Here is a 19,218-nt window from a genome sequence, read left to right as displayed (position 1 = left end):
AATAAAGTTGTCCCTCTAGAGCAATTGGTTAATAGCCCCGGCTTTATGGATAAGTTTCAATTAACCTGATAAAGGTGATTATATTATTATATACAATAAAGCTGAATTCAGCTAGCCAAAGTGGCAAATGTGTTAACAAATGGACTAAGGGAGTTACGAAACACCTGTTATAGTCAACTTCACACAAGCACTCAGAAATTTCATTTTTAGACCGATATTTTTGCACTACTTTGATTAGATGAGTCTAAATGAAAGATTCCAGAGAATTGAAATAGAATGATTCTAGAAGGTCTAGTGATTGGCAATCCTAGTTGCGTCATTTTGTACGCATCCGGTTAAAATACCAAGTCCTCAAAGTGAGACATGTGACAAAGTTCACAAAGAGCGAGAGATGAGTGACATCTTAAATAGATGTATCCATAGAAAATAGGAAGGCCATCCTGAAACCAAACTAAATCTTGATACTTGTCAAAGAATTATAATTCTCAAACATTACAGAGTTGTTGATTCTTTTGATATTCTTTGAATTCATGCTTATGATTTGATTTTATTGTGAACCTGAGAAGGGCATTACTTTTCAAAATTCTTTTATTCTTCAATAAAGAAAGGAGAAAAAACATTTTTAAACAGGACAGTCTCAAATGAGGAAGGTCCTTGAAGCAACTGTTGCTTATTCTACCTCTATTGTAGAAAAATAATGAACGAGGCCAGAATAATGAAGCACTTCACATTTTTAAAGGCAAGTGGTCCAAGAAGCCAGAAAGTCTGGAGAATTGAACTTGTGACACTCTCCTATGACATTATTAGTAGTTCATCAAGAAAGATTATCGTTTATCCCATGCTGAGGATGATAAGCATCACCAGACAGATTATTTTCCCCAACCATCAATTCATGTTCTCTAGAAGATTACATCATAGAGCCATGAACAAGTCACTACCTGCACTCTGGTTATACCATGATGCTGGCTCAAGTCTTGATACAACATTGCTGCCTTTTCCATGCTGATCAATTTCCTTAACAAAATTATATCCATTATGTCCTTCAGAAGATTGCTGAATTCGAATTTGAGGACTTATGGCACAGAATAAGACATTGGAACAGAATCTACCCTTATAGGCCTTTTATATAGGGTAAAATTGGTTACAGGATTCCAAAAGTTGAAGATGACCAGTTTTACTGTCAACTAAACCGTTCCATGATTCGAAAATAGTGGGATATATTGGAGCAGTATAAGAGACAGTTTTCGTAGCAGTCATTGCAAGAAAAGGCACCAACAAAAATCATCTAGTTCATCCTGATGATGTTTATTTCTTCCTGTAAGGTTGTTACGCTGGATGCCATCGACAACAAGGTCGAATCCACCAAATCTACTCATCAATTGCTCCAATCGATCATCATTCAGTTCTTGCACATTTGTTTTCAAAGGTATGCCAAGACAGTAGAAGGCGACCTCTGCATCACTGATTCCAGAAAAAAGAGACAGGACATTGATATCACCAGAGAACATGTCTCTAGCAGCTCCTTATGTATGGTTTTTAGGGAAACCTAGAAGCATTTTTACCTCATCAGGTTCAAGTGGAGCAACTTTATTTCTTCCAACCCATACCAGATTCCATTTTCGGCCCTCATCAAGAACATACTTCTGGACACTCGAAGGTAGCTCATCGTCATAAGCTTCAAGAGCCTTACAGATCCTTTCTGTCAATCTGGAACTTCTTGTACATGTTTGTAAACAGTTCAACTTTGTTCTTGGATCCCAGGAAGGCCATCATTTCTTTGTCAAATGGTCTTGTAACATTATACAAAAATTTTGAACACCATGCAAAGAGCTTCAATGATTGAGACATCTTGGCAGAAGCCACAAGAAAGGATGAATGTGTTGTCAAATGTTTTACGAACATCTGAGCAGAAGCCACAGGAAAGGATGAATGTGTTGTCAAATGTTTTACTAACATCTGAGCAGAAGCCATAGGAAAGGATGAATGCGCTGTCAAATGTTTTACGAACATGCTATTATGATGCTGAACCAATATTGTGATCATATGGTTTCCATTATTGATCCAAGATGAAATCTTTCTTCTTCAACCCCAAGATTAGAAGTGAGATATAATGAAGATTTCTTTCCACAGAAGGGAAGCAGAAATTTTAACAACAAGAAACTAGTGGAGCCAACTATGATTGAACGACAGGTTGTTGTTAAGCATCTCGACATGATATGGTCCAAGTTGCCTTATTCGAGATTTGATTATATGTGGAGACATGAAAAAAAATTTGGAATAAATCTTCCTTATGATGTGTTTCAAGAGTTAAATTAGAACAGACTCTACTCTCCTAATTAATTCCTGCTGAGTCAGGCATATCTACATCTACACTCTTCAAAGATGATAGATTCCCTTTTTAAAGATGACAGATTCCCTTTTTAAAGATGACAGATTCTCTTTTCAAAGATGAAAGCTTTATCGGATTTCTGCACAACTCCAAGCAAAGAAAGTTGGTTTTATCCAAGACAAAATGGGGCATCAAGGTCATAGTTCTGACTACGACAAGAGTTCCACAAATGAAACAATTCTTCTGAGACTTTCATGAAGCAAAGAAGACGTAAAGATACAAGTTGATCAAATGGTTCTTCAGAAATGCAAGCTTGATAGCATAAGTTGCTGCACTGATATCCAGAGGTGACCCTGGCAATAAATGATGAAGTGGAGGAAAATTGAGTTCACCATTTTGAAGTCAAACGAAGATTGCATCAACATTCATGCATCATATTTAGACATTTGCAAAATAGGAGCATTTTCATTCATTTTATCCATGTTGAATATTTAACAGGAATTTCATAGATTTTAGCAAAGCTCAAATCCATCACTTGATGGATCAACATTACCAGGTCGAGTTCATAATGAGAAGAACTCATCTGAAGAAGGAATAAGAAGTTCATAATGAGAAGAGCTTGTTCAACCTTTTGATCAAATCCATCACTTGATGGATCAGCTTTTCCAGAGAAAGTTCATAATGAGAAGAACTTATCTGAAGAAGGAAAAAGAAGTTCATAATGAGAAGAGCTTGTTCAACCTTTTGTTTAAATTCATCATTTGATGGATCAACATTGCCAAGTAGAGTTCATAATGAGAAGAACTCGTTATCTGAAAAAGAAGAATTTGTTCAACCTTTTATTTGAATTCATCATTCGATGGATCATTATCCCAGTGAAAGAGTTCATAATGAGAAGAACTCATCTGAAGAAGGAAGAAGAAGTTCATAATGAGAAGAACTTGTTCAACCTTTTGCTCAAATCCATCACTTGATGGATCAGCTTTTCCAGAAAGAGTTCATAATGAGAATAACTCATCTGAAGAAGGAAGAAGAAATTCATAATGAGAAGAATTTGAATTCATCATTTGATGGATCAGCATCCCCAGTGAAAGAGTTCATAATGAGTAGAACTCATCTGAAGAAGGAAGAACAAGTTCATAATGAGAAGAACTTGTTCAACTGTTCGCTTAAATTCATCATTCGATGGATCAGCATTGCCAGGGCGAGTTCATAATAAGAAGAACTCATCTGAAGAAAGAAGAAGAAGTTCATAATGAGAAGAACTTGTTCAACTTTTTGCTTGAATTCATCATTCGATGGATCAGCATTGCCAGGGCGAGTTCATAATAAGAAGAACTCATCTGAAGAAAGAAGAAGAAGTTCATAATGAGAAGAATTTGTTCAACTTTTTGCTCGAATTCATCACTCGATGGATCAACTTTTCCAGAGAGAGTTCATAATGAGAAGAACACATCTGAAGAAGGAAGAAGAAGTTCATAATGAGAAGAACTTGTTCAATCTTTTGCATGATTCTATCACAGAAGGAGATAGATCAGCATCAACATTTCCAGATTACATCACATAAGGAGATAAATTGTCATCCCCAGTGGAAAAGTTCATAATAAGAAGAACTAATCCCAAAGAAGAATTTGTTCAGCATTCCCTTCATAATCAAGTAAAGTCAAATGAAAAAAAAACTTATTATCTTTTCGTCTTTGCTCTATTCTTATTAACACAAGAATAAACAAAGAGGGACAGCTGAAGATACTCATTTTTTTATTTGAATATTATTTATATTATTATTATTATTATTATTATTATTTATATATATTATTATATATATTATTATTATTATTAAAAAAATAATTAAAAGCCCAAATCCCAGGCCCAACCAGAATCGGCCTAGACCCAAAAAGAAACCCTAAACTAATTTAGGGTTTTAACTAGGGTTTCTAAACCCTAGCACTACTGCTGCTGCCGCCGCCTCCAGAAGTCCTCAGTCGTCGCCGTTGATTCCAAAAGGCCACACGTCCGTTGCCGACACTTCAGTATTGCCACGATGCCTCTGACGAACACTCCAGAAGCCTTGCTGCCATGACACCGACCGTCCACGTCGCCTCTATGGTGAGTCACCAGCATAGCTTTGGTGACTCACCGAGCCTTTCATCCTTTGGATCGGTCCGAGGAGCCTCTCGACGAGGCCTATAAATGGCCACCGAATCCTGCAAAAGAAGAGACAGAGAGGAAGAGAGGAGACAGAAACCAGAAAAGGAGGGAAGAAAAACCACATCAACCAACAGAGAGAGAAGAAAAAAAAACAAAAGAAAAAATGAACAAACCAACAACCACAAACACCAAAATAAGCAAGGAGAAGACAGAGAGAAACTTATCGGGGGAAGACAACGCCTTGATCAGAGTCACCACCGGCCTCCAAACGTCACCAAAAACCTTCAAAAACCGAAGGTATTTTCCTAGATTTGCTCCGATCGAGAGCTATTTAAGAGAAAGGAACACCGGAATCATCATTAGGACGGTCCGATCTACGTTGTGGTATAAAAATAAAATTTTTCGGTCACCGGATGCGGTGGCCGGCGGTGAGAATTATGGCGGTAGACGGCTGCCGCCCGGTAGCCGGCTTCCCTTTGATGAGGGAAGCTAGAGAGAGACGAGAGAGAGTTTAAACTCTCTCTGTTTAGAGAGAGGAGAGAAATTGAGAAATGAGAGAGCTGGCCCGAAGGGCCAGCCGTTTCGGGCTTAAATAGCCCTTCCCGAACGACGTCGTTTTGGGGAGGGCTATTTGTGTAATTTTTAAATGTTAAACCCTGTCCGTAGTCCCTCTATTTTATATGTTTTACATTTTAGTCACTACATCAAATTTATGATCCTTTTAATTTGGTCTCTACATTTTATTTATTTATATTTTAGCCATTAACCGTAATTATAAATATTTTAGATAAAATACGTATTTAGTCCATTAGTTTTAATAATTAATTTTTTAATCCCGAGTACATATTTTTAATTTATTTTAATTTGATATATGAATTTTATATAATTTTATTTTAGTCACCAAATTAATAAATAAGGAGAAAAGCATGTTTAATCCCTATAATTTTAAATAATTAATTATGAATTAGGTATTTAATTTTATTAGATTATAATTTAGTCACTAATTTTAAATATTTTCATTTATTATAAAGTTTTTTTTTAAAATATATAGTTCCAATTTTATTTTTATTATTATTTATTTATGTTTTAATTTCACTTGTTTTATTTAAATATTATATTTATTATTATATAGTCATATAAATATATAATCAATAATAATTTATATTAAATCTTAATTTGATTTTACATAAATTATTTTTTTATCATATTTTAATATTTATTTATTTTTTTAATATCAAAGAAAAGGGCAGTCTTAATACAACTGGATGTCCTATTCTGGTATTTTCAAATTAAATATTATAAAAAATATTATTTTATTAAAATTATTATAATATTTATTAATATCGAAGAAAATAGCTGTCTTAAGGCACCTAGAAGTCCTTTTCTGATATTTCTAAATACGTAAATATCTTATTTATGTTTAATATATTTTCTTAAAAATATCTGAATTAAATAGGATTATAAATTAAATATATTTTGGATTTTTAATAGAGACAATTTATAATTAAAAAAGTACCAATTTTGGGTGTTGTAGGGGTGTTAATCCTTCCCTAAACGTAACCAACCACGAATCCCTTTTTATTATTAAAAAGAACGAATTTTTGGTTAAAACGCAGATCAGTTTATCTTTTAATCGATGTTTTCTTAAAAACTCTTTTAAAGGATGATTTTTAGGTATTCGACCTACCTGACCCAAAAAGCCGATGGCGACTCCCAAATTATTTTAAAAACCATTTATTCACATCACTTTTCCCGCCAAGTAAAAATTCGTGCCCGGGCGAAAACCGGTTACGACAGCCTCTATCTTGAATATTATTATTTTTTGCTTCGAATTTTTTATTATTTTTTGGTGCCATTACCTTTGACCAACTCACATTAGGTTTTACAATTACTCCCATTGTATTAGTATTAGTCATTTTATTTTATTTTCCTAATCTTGTTCTGAATCAGGAAAAGGCATTATCTTATACAACCATTAAGGCAGCATATTGGCAGTTAGAGTTAATGGTTTTTGTACTGATTGATTTATTTCCATGTTGAGTAGTAGAATGTTGTAGCTGCAGGCTCTATTTGAATATGTTTGATCTATGTACTGTTGGAATGGCTTTTAGGTCAGGAATCTAGCCAAATGGCATTTGTAGCTTATATTATATGCATACTAATTTATTTTTCTTTCCATATGTGGACTTGAACTCAATATTTTCGAAGTAATGAACATCAAAGCTACATTACATTTAATTTTAATGTTTATAAATTTTAATTTATTTTGTTAAAATTTATGGTTGTTGTTATTTATATAAAGTTACATGATACTAAATTTAGGTGATATATAGAAAAAATGAAATATGCAAAATATCAATTAATCTTGGCTAATGAATGGTAATTAGCGGCATATGTATCCAAAATTGCTGCTATAGATTTAACCTTTTGCGGCGTTTGTGTCCAAAAATGCTGCTATAGATTTAACCTTTTGTGGCGTTTGTGTCCAAAAACACCGCAATAGATCTGACCTTTTGCGGCGTTTGTGTCCAAAAATGCCGCTATAGATCTGACCTTTTGCGGCGTTTGTGTCAAAAAACACCGCTATAGATATGACCTTTTGCGGCGTTTGTTCCAAAATCGCCGCTATAGATCTGACCTTTTGTAGCGTTTGTATCAAAAAACGTTGCTTAATATCTGACTTTTTGCGGCGTTTGTATCCAAAAACGCCGCTAAATATCTTACCTTTTGCGGCGTTTGTTCCATAAACGCCGCTATAGATCTCGACCTTTTGCAGCATTTGTTCAAAAAACGCCGCTATAGATCTTGACCTAGGCGGCATTTTTGGTTCTCAAACGTCGCTAACTTTAGCGGCGCTGTTATTAGCGGCGTTTCTTACAGCGTTTTTCCAATCACCGCAAGCGCTTCTAGCGGCGCTTAAAAACGCCGCTATAGAACTAAAAAAATTGCTAAAACTCTGTTTTGTTATAGTGACTGTTACCCAAGTGGATTATATAGTAAAGTATTATGTTTAAGCTTATCAAGGTGATTTCCCCCTAAATTTCTTCATCGATGAACCTAGTTGGAGGATTTATGGAATAATTATATTTTTTATTTTATGAATTTGGAATCCGATAAGTTTTTAACCTCGTACCTTGATGATATGTCCAATATGAGATTAAAGAAAAGTGTGTGTATGTGGTGAAAGTGAATCTCATGTGATTTTGTTACGTCTTAAAGAAACAGTAATGTCTGCATAATGAACTGAAGGTAAGCGAGTGTTATCTGACAAAACCTTGATTATGTAGGATGTATAACAAGGTATTTTAGTATGTAGATCATGTAATTATATGTGGAAGAGTAAGCCTTTCTTTACAATCTAACGAGTTATGATTTATTTGTGATTGTCTAAGTGAGGCTTCTGATAAACAAGAATTTCATGTCAATATGAGAAAAAGAATATTGAGCTCGGTATTGAAAATCTTTTTGGCTCTAAAATATTTTCAAAATGTAAGGTGTCGGGACTAGACTCAAAGAAAAAGTTTAGTCGTTGATTCTCTAAACTACATTGGATACTCAAGATAATAAGATTAGTTGTTTTATCAACTTGAGTTGCCTCTAAAACCCAAATCCTAGTTGTATGTCTTTTATATATCTATGTTGAGATGATATCATTCTGAAACCCCCATTCATGTTATTTTAATTAAGGATTTTGAATTGTGGTCTGATTGGTTCTATAATGAGAAGTTTATTCAAATTCTGAAATTGTGATAAGAGAGAGAGAGACTGAATGATTAAACATGTTAGTTGGTCAAGATTCAAGTAAATTTCGTGGACGAAATTTCTTTCAAGGGGGAGAGTTGTCACACCCCAACTTATGGGTTTGATTTTCTTTTTGTAATTTTGAGGGGCTAACTTGTAACTTTAAAAATTTAATAATTGTATTGGGAAAACTATAGAGGTGCAAGGGACTAAATTGAGAAAAGTTAAAAATCTAAGATGCAAATTAAAAGAAATTATGAAAATAATAGTTTCAATTGAAAGTGAGAAATCACCTGAAGATGAAATGATAAATTTCAAAGAAAATAGCGGTTTTAACCATTGAGTTTTGAAGGGCCTAGAATAAGGAAAAAGGGGAAACAAAATTGATGCAAGTGGGGTTTGAGCCAACATCATATTAAAAAATAACAAAAGCCTTTACCAATTGGGCTATAATACTATTGAAGATTATAATATTAATAATATTATAAGGTATGATAATCTCCGGACATGAAGGCATCCTCTAAATCTAGAGAATTCTAAAGCCCATCTCCCCCATTCTAATCGTTGAAGCTTCAACCACCAATCTTTGGCTATCCGCGGTGTGCACCACCATCACCCTCATGTTCCTCGTCGTCATGTGACCAAAACCCAACCTTCCTCTTGTCATGAAATCACATCATTTGCTATAGAGATCACCGTAAAATATTGTTGGAAAAACAAGGTCTCCACACGGTTTTTCTTTGATTCATCGGCATCCAGCCATCGGTGAGTCTCATCACGTACACCAAATGAACCTGGTCGTTGTTCTACTTCTTCGGTTGTTAGTGGTGTTTTCATGACCACAACCATTGAATGGGGTAGAGTGCAACAAATATTGGCCATCTTCGAAAACACCCATCTTTCTTTCACCATCGTAAAACAACACAATGACGAGACTCCCGATCTATTAAAATTCTAGAGAATTTGGAGTAATTCTTACCACTAAAGATGTCGTACGCGCCGCACACATCACTCCTGCACGTGGGCATTATCTGTTAGCCTGGGAGCTTTTGGAAACTGATCTAGGCTGGTCTAGACCGCCCGAACCGGTCCAGACTGCTTGAATAGTCAAGACTACTTGAATCGAAAGGGTATAACTTAAGTCATGTTGATCGAGTCATTGATCGGTCGTTAGACTTATTTGGGAACATCTATCTTGATGATTATTGATGATCTGAGTTCGATGTTTAGGTTTGTTTTACCAAATTCAAACGTAGTAAGTTATTTTCAGTGTTTTACCTTCTAATTTAATTTGATTTTTACAATTATTCTATTTTTAAAGCAATTCATTTTATAATGTATCCGAGATATTACGAGGCATCGAATTTAAGTTTAAAAATAATCGAACAGAGTTTAAATGGCCAACCAATGTAATTTGAAGATCAACGTTTATTACATTTTGTATGCTTTATGGACTTATTGGTAATTGATTAATGCATGAATAAATGTGTTTGGATTGATGATTATTGTTCATGATTTAAACCCAATCTCATTACGGTAAAAAGTTGGTAAATTGATTTTGACTCATATTACTCGTATGGGAAATTAGATGACCAATAGGAAATTCCAACTCTGATTATTTACATGAAAATATTTATTGATTGAAAATAATTGGTTGAAAGGTCAAAAATAACCTTCAGATGTAAAAAGAACAATGGATTGCCCTAATAATGAAATGATATGAGATTTTGTACTTGACTTGTTATAACTCGGAATCACTAATTAAATTCTTGATTTGTTTAAAAAATCCCAATAACCGATTCCAAGCCTTTTAGATCGCAACATACTCAAGTATTCTAATTTTTGTGAAAATATTTTAAGTGCAGTTTATCGGAAGTACTTGATACATCTGAATTGATTGCCATGACAGAAGTAAACTTGAGCTCCAGAATAGCCTAAATACACCAATGACTTGGTATACATGAATGCCTTTGGATAAATTCTTAAAATATTAATATATCTAAAGGATGTATTGCTCCTAAAGGTTATGGAGACAATCCACGTATGTTGGCTATCCCTGATATTGTTACAATTCATGAATAAAATAAATATTGCATTAATACAGGTTTATCTCCTTAGGATCCGTGTAATGATGATTTCTAAAGGTGATTAGTTCAATTATATAATTAAGATAATATTTCAAAATGTATATTCGTGAAGTATTATTGTCTGAATACTTGAAAGGCGGATACGTCGATAAAGATTATTGAAAATAATAATCATTATTTACCCTTATAACATTAAATTGGCAATATCCTCAAGGAATGAAATGACTAAAATGCTCTTATAAGTCTAATTTATGAATCACTCCAGGAATATATGAATCTCGAATAGTCTTAATGTAATGGTTCTTGGATACTCTTCTCATATATCAAAACTCTAAATGATTCTGATCAACTAATTTATGAATGTCTGATTAGACTCGTAAGCTATCTTACCCTTTTAATAAGGACCTTGTTACTGAAACATTCAAAATTATTATCTATTGTGTGTTCCCTTCTTGGTAATCATTAAGTACCTCTTAGAAATAAACTGGTCGAGGTAGTGAGTTCCAGATGTATTCAACTATTTTCTCTTATTTACATTCGAGATTGTCTTCTCTAATTTAATAATATTGGCCTCGGTATAATTTTATAATTAAAATTAAAATATTATAATTAAATATGATTTTAGAATAAGTCGAATAAAACTGAATTAATTTTTTCGCAAGCAATACAACATAGATACCTCAGCCTTGAAATAATTCGATGAGTTTTCTACACTCAGCTTTGAATTTAGGGTAACATATATACCTTTTTATGCATGGAAGAAAAGGAATTATCTCCACTCTCCAAAATCCATTGTCGTTACTTCTCTAAAATTTGAAACATCAAATTTCAATTGAATGCCCATAAATAATTGAAGTTACTAAACCCATTATAATAGCTAAGAACATAAAAGACGTTTTCAGAAACATTAAATTAAACAATTTTGTATAAAATACTTTGAATACCAACTTACAAATCAATACCAATCAATATCTCTCGGTATCAATTCATCAAATAAACCATGGCTAAACACAACCACAACTTATCCATTATGGTTACTTTGTTCTCATTGATGATCGCAGTTTCCATGGTAGTTGCAACAGGATTCAAGGTTACTCTCCCTCCGGAGCCGAAACCAGGTTTTTATGAAACTATAGAAGAATGTGCCAAAAGTATTACTTTAGAATGCAGGCAAAGTATCATGAAAGCGATTTTAGAGGATCAAGATGTTTCCGAAAAATGTTGTCTTGAGCTTATTCATGGATTAGGAGAAAACTGTCGCAAGTACTTACTTTGGATCAATTCCTCAATTCCTAAATTGGGTGTTATTGCAACTCACATTTACACTAGAGGTACTCAAGTATGGGATACTTGTGTCGTGAAAGCTGCATCAAAAATATGATTATTTGACTTAACATTGTTCCCATTTGTCTCTCAGATGAAATTAACTAGAACAAATTTAGTTTGATGCGTCTCTTAAGATCATATATATATAAACTACATTAAAAATGGAATAAAATTTTTGTAACTGTCTGAATACTTTATGAATATTGCAATACTGATATCTGTTTAGTTCGATTAGACTTAAAAGGCGGATACTTTGATAAAGATTATTGAAAATAATGATCACTATTTACCCTTATAAGATTAAATTGCCAAAATTCCCGAGGAATGAAATGATTAAAATGTCCTGATAAGTATAACTGATGGAATCATTCTAGGAATATCTGAATTTCAAATAATCTTAATGTAATGGTTCTTGGATACTCTTCTCATATATCTGAACTCTAAATGATTCTGATCTACTAATTTCTGAATGTCTGATTAGACTTGTAAGTTATCGTACCCTTTTAATAAGGTCCTCGTTACTGAACCAGTTCAAAATTATCAGATATTACGTGTTCCCTTCTTGGTAATCATTAAGTACCTCTTAGAAATGAACTATTCTTGGTAGTGTGTTCCATATGTATTCAACTATTTTCTTTGATTTACATCCGATATTGTCTTCTCTAATTTAATAGTATATGTCTCTATTATCTGAAATGAAATGACGATCTCTTTGTTATATATAAAAATATATCTTGTTCTTGATTTTTTATGTTACTATTTAATGTTCAAATGAGTTTACTAGGATTTTCTCTCGGATGTGTTAAAAAGACCGTACAAGTTCAACTTCAATCAAGATGTTCATTCTTTATAGACTTAAAGCGACCCTTCGGTAGGCTCTTAGGCCCAATAGGACTAGGGTAAGACCTTCTTGATTCTAAGGCACTCCTTTAGGATGGGCATAGGATAGCTCCTTATGGACCTGAGGAACCCCTTTAGGTGAGTTTCTATGCTTCGACTAGGGTAAGTTCTTATGGATCAAAGGTGCACCCTTAGGTTGGTTCCTACGCCCAATGGGCCTAGGGTAAATTCTTATGGGGAATTGCATATTAGTATTTGGTTAGAGAGCATCTATGTTATTTTGAAAATTTGTTTTATTGAAATATATTATTACTGTCTTAAATTTTCTATATATTTATTTGAGCTGATTAAACACGCTAGTCCCTCTAACTCAATCTCCATAATCTATCTTAGTCTGATTCTTTCAATCTATAGACTTATTGTATGTTACATTGGGGATCAATTAATGAATTTCAAATCATAATTGAAACTCGTAGATACTTGAATCACTAAGAAATCTCATGTTTTACTATGTATATGCTTGTCCTTTTGCATCATCAGCTAGTTTTATATAACTGAACTTTCCTGAAGCTCATTATATTACTTACCATTTTAGGTTAAAAAGAATCGATGTGTAGTGATCGACATCAGTAATGGGAGTTTCTTCAACGTCTCTTGTAGAGTACGGGTGTACTTAAGGGGCATGAAGGGGGTACTAAACGATTAGTTTACCCCAAATATTTTTTAAGATGGACGCATAAAGTTTTTTAATGAGATAACACAAATAAAATTTTAAGATGAACACTATCACTAAAATAGATAATTAAATGAAGAAAATTCGGATTTCAACTAAATGAAGATAATTAAGCTGATGCCTGTATTACCCAAATAAAACAACTTTCTCTCGGACATCTGTGGGTTTTATTTATTTTAATTAATTTGTGTTTCGTTTTAGAAAGTCTTGTCTAAGTTCTTACATGTTTTACTTGAATAAATAAAATTTTACCTATTCTTAGTAAGTGTATATTTTTATTTTTTTAAATGTTATTTTGGGTAAAGTATACAAGTGGTCCTCCGTCTACAGGGTGTAACTTTGTTGAGTCATTTGACAATTAAAAGTTACAAAATGGTCACTCGATTATAGAGCGCTATTTTATTGAGTCTCCCGACAATTAAAAAATTATAAAATAATTATTTGACTATTCATATGTTCTAAATTCACATTTTTTTTTAAAATTAACAATTGTATGAGCTAGACGTTAACCTGTTGATTGAGATATTATAAAATCATATTTTAATGATGTCTACTAAAATCGTCATTGGTTTCAAACACTGGCTTGATGTCATAATGTTTCTGTTGGAAATATTCACACAACGTTTTCCATTTTCTTAGGTTATTAAGTGTTATGGTTAGTATCCTATTGTTAGTTCTTGTTTTTAGCAAGTTAGTCAGTTAGTAGTTTGTTTAGATTTTATGTGATTTTTTGTTTTGTTTTGAGTAATGTTTCTTCTTCTATGTAAGCCTATATAAAGGCTCAGATGTTAAAGTTAATATATTGAATTCCTCTAGCTTATCTCCATCCTCTTGTGTTAAGATTTCTTCTTAGTTTTTAGTTTTTTCTTAGTTTTTAACAGTGATACTAGAGCCATGTTGAAATAGTGTATTGTGAAAATGTGTTTTAAATACGATATCGCAACGTCATAATGATTCTGATTGAATCTTCCAGCCTGCTATTCCTCGCTTTGATGTTCATTATGATCATTAGAGCATGCTGATGAAAAATTTCTTGAGATCAAAAGAATATTGACCCATTATTGAGAGTGAAATTCAGGAGTTAGAAGTTGGAATCAATTTGTCGGATGCAAAAAAGTAGAGATTGAAGCATAGAAATTGAAAGATTTGAAAGCTAAAATCTATCTTTTCTAAGCAATTAGTCATTCAATTCTTGAAATGATTCTTTTAAGGATACAACTGTCGTAACGGTCATTTGGGTAGTTCGGAATCGAATCTCGACTTAAGTAAACCATTTTACTTTTTTTTTTGGAGTCATTACCAACCATTTGAATTAGGTATGGTCGAATATCAGATCTACTATTTACCAGAGATTCACTGAGAAGAGTTCGAGAATCGATTATGTGTAAGGAAAGATGAACACCCCACACTGCCCTTTCGATACCAACACAATTACAAGTTGTCTTAATAATGAAAACTAAGGTTCATGTAAAAAATTAAAGAGAAAATCCAAATTGTTTACCTTTAAGAAATACTTATTGTGAAACAAAATAAATTAGTGTTTTAAGAAAAAAAAAACAAAAAACTTGAGTCTAATATGCAAAAATAAGGTAACATGATCACGGGTACCAATACATATATATATATAATTCATATCAGTAAATTAATATTTAAAAATAAGAAATGCAAATATCATGTGAAATAAATACATAAAAATACCCAAAAAGGAAAAACATAAACTAACGGGAAATATATATATTAAATAGAAACAAACTACAGCATGTTAAATGGAACAAATTAAGTAAACAAACTATAAAAGAAAAAATTAAAGTAAAACGTTAAAAACGAAAACTAAGAAAAAAATTAAGACTAAAAAGGTAAATAAACTAACAATCCAATTTAAGAAAGAAACGAATGTAAAACGAAAATTAAGCAAATTAAATAAAAAGCTAAATGCGGGATTGAAGCATGTTATAATAAATATGAGAAAAAAAAAAATCAACCAAGAAAGACAATATTCCAACAAATTTATAAAAAGGAAAATAAATAATATGATTAACAAAAAGGGACATTTAAAAACAAAGGTTAAAATAAATAAAAATAAAATTAAAAATCTAATTCTTAAAATAAAATTTGAGGACGAATTTTATTTGAAAAAATAGCCGGAATAATGCATGGGGAAATATTTTTTCCCAAAATCATGCCCTTTGCCTATTATTTCACCAAATGGGTTGAAAGCTACAGTGAAACCATTTTTTCATTGGATCTCTTGGCGTCTTCAATGGAAAATTTTCCATACAACCACCCTTTGGAAATCCCAGCGTCTTTAGGCTTAATGGGGGTTGGAATGCTCGACGTCTTCAGCCATGTCTCTGTTTTCTTTGTTGCTGCTGCATGTAGGGGGAGCGGGATTTCTCGGCGTCTTCTGCTTCCTCTGGCCGAGAACGTGATCAGCTTGCTACATGGGGGACCAAGAACGTGATCCCTGCTGCATGTGGAGGGGTGAGAATCTCTACATGCGTGAATAGATGGGGGCGAGAACTGCATGCATAGGTCTAATAATTAGACCAATAATGCATGCTTGCACCGGTTATAAAATAAGGGCATGGGTTCATTTCATTGCAGCTGATATTGGAGAAGCAAGTGAGGATCGTGAACAAATTTTTTTACATTAGTTTCAATTGGAGCTGCTGCTTGAAGTGAGTTTTTAGTGATATTAGAGATTTTTGTGGGTTCGATAATTTTTCGAGTTTTGGTTTAACGCTGTTCAAAAACACGTAAGTTCTCTCGTTTCCCATCTGAACTCCATTTATTTTTTCCAACATATTAAGTTGTATTTGAGTGTAATATTATAATTGGATTATTTAATTTTTTTCTAGATTTGTTGAAGCATGGCATAAGAAAATGTTCTTTTGAGGCTAGATGGTCGACGCATTTCGAGTCATTTGGGAGCACTGGTACTATGATCGAATAATATTTTTATTTGAGAACGGTGAATTAATTCTAATTACATGGATTAAAAATTACAGGATGACGAACAACGAGTCCTTCGTTGTCGACTTATCAATTGTGAGATGCTAGATCAACGTATTGTCGATAATTTAAAAATGGTCGGTTTTTATGTTGTCACATTTGTAAGAGAATTTAGGTTGGTCCCCAGTTTGATCAGTGCATTAATTGAACGGTGGAGACCAGAAACTCATACTTTTCATCTTCTGTGTGGTGAATGTACGATCACTTTGGAGGATGTGGCTTTACAACTCGGGGTGCCTACAAATGGAATGGCAATGGTAGGAAATACTAATCTTGACGTGTTTGCAATATGTGGGCAGTACCTTGGGAAGGTACCACAAAAAGCATTAACAAAAGGGGCACAAATGAGATTATCCTGGTTGGAAAATAAGTTTAAGCTCGATCCTCATTGTATTGAGCAAGACATTATATATGCAACTCGAACATATATATTACGGTTGATCGGGGGAATCTTTATGCCGGATAAATCCAGTAATCTTGTCCATATACAATATATTCTATTTTTGGGTAACTTCTTTATTACCCCGTCAGTATAGTTGGGGATCGACAATATTGGCGTCCTTGTATCGCGAGATGTGCAAGGCGTCATTACTTGTAAATGATGCGTATACAACTGAAATTGGTGGATGTATAATGTTATTACAATTGTGGGCATGACACAGAATTCCATGGCTAACATCGATTAGCTGAACTGCAGTTGACTTTCCTCTTACATAAGGTATTTTTTTATTTAAATTTTTTTATCTTAAATTAATTAAAAACTATTTTGTAAATGAAAAATAATTAGAGAATTTTATTTTGATTGGTATACATATGGAGGCATAAAATAGAAGGAACAGGGTTGGCGTACAATAATGTGAAAGAGTTTAGGTTTAAGATGGAAATCAAATGTGGATGTATAATGTTATTACAATTGTGGGCATGACACAGAATTCCATGGTTAACATCGATTAGCTGAACTGCAGTTGACTTTCCTCTTGCCAGAAGGTAATTTTTTTATTTAAATTTTTTATCTTAAATTAATTAAAGAATATTATGTAAATGAAAAATAATTAGAGAATTTTATTTTGATTGGTATACATATGGAGGCATAAAATAGAAGGAACAGGGTTGGCGTACAATAATGTGAAAGAGTTTAGGTTTAAGATGGACATCAAATGCAAAGTTGAGGTATATATAAAATTAATTAGCGAATTTATTTTTTATTATGTTTATAATATTGTTGTTTATTTATTTACTTAAATTTTATAATTATTTAGTTAAATAATAAATATAATTTTTTATGGTTTATTTGGAGGCCGTACGATGATGGAGAAATTATGTCATGCGTACCGCAACATGTCTGGGAGGGTTGTCAATATTGGTGTGCTGCTACACCATTGATCCATTTTGCATTTGTGGAGTTCCAATTTTTCGATAGAGTATTGAGACAGTTCAGCTTCCACCAACCTATTCCAGGAATTCCATAGAATCATGACACTCTCCACATATTAGATTAGCGGGGTAGGGTCGGTGAGGATTGGTCTGTGAGGCATGCCAACCATATCAATCATTGGAATAACAGGGGTTCATACTTGCCAACGTTCACTCCCATACAAGCGGATAACTTTGACTTCCAGAGTTAGGATTACCTGAATTATTATTGGGAACATGGAAAGCCGTTCTTGACAACGAACAGAGAAAGATAACAATTTATAAAGTATAAGAAAAAATTTGGTAAACCCGAGAAACCAAGAAGGACTAGGAGTGGGAGTTCTTCTCACCATGGAGCAGAACAAGCGGTAATGAATAATATCCCACCAAAATCTTTTGATCACATAGGATCATTTCATCAATTGTTTGGTGATTCTAGTGTTACGCCCTACACTCAGCTTGTTCCTCATCAATCACCAATGTTCTCTCCCATGTTTGGGGCAACATATGATTTTGATCAGATGACATCTATGATGACAAATATGGTATTTGTCCTCAGATGGGAGAGCATAGTGGTGGTGGGCATATATTTACAACACCGGATCATTTGCCCTCGGTGAATGAGCATGTTGGTTATGATGAACAAACTCCTGAACAAATGCAACGACCACAACGAAACCGACGTGCGCCTCAATATTATTATTCAACAACACCCCGACACAGACAAGAGTTGTAAACACTTTATATGTTTGAATTATTATTAAATAAATGAGATATATTTTATATATCATTCATGGTTCATGGTACAATGAAATTTATATTTAAATATTTAAATAAAAATTAAAGATTTAATTTAAATATTTAAATATTAAGATAAAATTTAAATATTTAATCATTATTAAATCATTATTAGTAATTATTATAATTTCATTATTAATAATCATTACTAAATTAATTAGTATCAAATCATTAAATATTAATAATAAACCATTATTAGTAATCATATTAAATCATTAGTATCAAATCATTAAATATCAAATCATTAAATTAATAATAATTATTAAATCATTATTAGTAATCGTATTAAATCATTAGTATCAAATCATTAAATATTTTTAAATTAATAATCATTACTATATCATTATTAGTAATCATTATTAAATCATTGGTATCACATCATTAAATTATTATTATTAATAATCGATACTTCCTGCATAAAATTCAAAAAATCAACCGTTGGAAAACAACGGTATCGATACTATCAAATGAGTATAGAAACTACTATATAGAGTAGTATTGATACTACATTATGGTATCAGTACCATTTTTAGGTTTTGTTTCCATGGTATCGGTATTGCCTTAGCAATATCGGTATTACTTAGTTAAAATTGAGTTTTTTACTCGATTAAAGTTCAAAACCTTTAATAATTTTTTTATTTGAGTAAGGAGTAAAAATTGAATCCAATATAATCTTAAAATTTATCAAAATTAATTAACAAATTTGTTTGGTATTTAAAAAAGTAAAAAATGTTATCAAATCAAATTAGTAGTAATCATTATCAAATCATTAAATATTATTAAATTTGTAA

Source organism: Hibiscus syriacus, unplaced genomic scaffold, assembly GCF_006381635.1.
Source record: "Hibiscus syriacus cultivar Baekdansim isolate YM2019G1 unplaced genomic scaffold, ASM638163v2 tig00112402_pilon, whole genome shotgun sequence".
Lineage (NCBI taxonomy): Eukaryota > Viridiplantae > Streptophyta > Magnoliopsida > Malvales > Malvaceae > Hibiscus > Hibiscus syriacus.
The sequence above is the reverse complement of the archived record's forward strand: the minus strand, read 5'-3'. Positions refer to the sequence as shown.